Here is a 1,841-nt window from a genome sequence, read left to right on the forward strand (position 1 = left end):
TCATCATAGCAATCAAAGCAAAGCTATATATATTTATTTTATCAATAGAAAGATTTTATATAGCCATGAACCAGTAATTCATTAAAATGACCATTTTAGTAACAAAAAAATTTCTTTAACTTTTTTTTTTTGTCAGGATCATGAATATTATATTTTATCATTTCAAAAATATTAAGAATTATATATTTACTTAATAGTCTAAAATTGTGCCAAAACCTGTGAAAATTTATTTCACCACAAGAAGCATAAATTAGCACAATTTTTATGAATGAGCGTTCACAATTTACTCGGTTACAGAGAAAAAGAAACAAATGTTCATATTAGAAAATTATATCAAAGAGAAATTAAGTTTCTATATAATGTATAAAATGTTTAAAACTAGAGATAAATATTTACTTGTTAAAACTGGAGGGGAAAAAATGCAGTAAAACTAAGAAAAAGAAAAATCTTATTAAAACTTCTTCCTCTGAAGAATATTTACAAATAAAATTAAAAACTCAGGAAGGAAAATAACGTTTTTGCCTTAGGATGGAAAACATCTATCATAAACATAAAAACTAGTTATTTTTAAAAGCTTAATTGCACAACATCCATGATTTAAATGTTTTTAAATCAGTAGCAAATAACTAGATCTGGAGAGATATAAAGTTTACATTAAATGTAATAATAGACACCTTTTGAACCAGTTTACCTCATTCTAACATGAAATCTAAAAAGGCATTAAAACAGTTTTAAATGTAGTGTTACTCTTTGTTTCCGTGGCAACATCATTCTGTAGGCTCAGTGGCGCCCTCTGGCATTGAAGTGAGCCCACCAGTTGCTATGGCGACGTCTATCAGCAGAGTCAGTGTCTTACCACGTGTTGTTGTGGCTGCACCTGGAGCTGCAGCGCCCCCTGCAGGCGCTCACAATGAGATTTGGACAGATATTTAACCTTTGGGTAAACTGCCTATTTTGTTATAATGAAAGTCTATATTGAACTTTACTTCAGCACTACGACTACGGGGATTATTTTCTTTGCTTTGTTAATCAGATATGAATAGAGACGTATAAAGAGATTTGAATATGAATATATATTTTTCTTTTTCTTTGATCACCTCCTCCTTTGTCTTTTAATTTTCTTTTTTAAGCATAATAAAAAAATTAACAAGAAAACCCAAAGTGCGGCTCGACTTGTTTCTCTGCAAAATGCTGTGAAGCTTTCCTATAACTTTTACCTAAACTTTGACGATTCTCCTGAGAGCATCCAGGTTCTTCTAGCGTCCCTTCTACTGGGGCTGACTGAGGTTCAGGGAAACAGAAGCAGACGTGAGGAACGTACAGGCGCTGATCCAGGACTAATATCTGATAGAAAAGTAGGTTAGTCGCATCAGTTCCCAATGCAGTGGCTTCAGGTCAGAAAAAAACTCAGAGACAGTATTTAGGGTTTTATGATACAAGATATGACTGTTGACATCTGTATCCCTAATTGACCCTGGTATCCAGTAGTCTAGTTGTAAAAAGAAAAGGGGTGGAATTTATTTATTTTATACATAGCCTAATTAATATATTCTATAAAGCTAAAACACTATGCATGGTAATGTTACATGTCAGGTACGCCGGTCACTGACCTTGACCAAGGCACCTTACAGTAGAACTGTAGTCAGTCCTGGACTGGCATGGCTATCACTGCCCCTACTGAGTTAGCATAGCTGTTGCTGCCCCTACATAGTTGGCATAGCTGTCGCTGCCCCTACACAATTAGCATGGCTATGGCTGCCCCTACACAGTTAGCATTGGTATCGCTGTCCCTACACAGTTAGCATGGCTATCGTTGGCCCTACACAGTTAGCATGGCTATC

Source organism: Cyprinodon variegatus, unplaced genomic scaffold (assembly GCF_000732505.1).
Source record: "Cyprinodon variegatus isolate N-32 unplaced genomic scaffold, C_variegatus-1.0 Scaffold1458, whole genome shotgun sequence".
Lineage (NCBI taxonomy): Eukaryota > Metazoa > Chordata > Actinopteri > Cyprinodontiformes > Cyprinodontidae > Cyprinodon > Cyprinodon variegatus.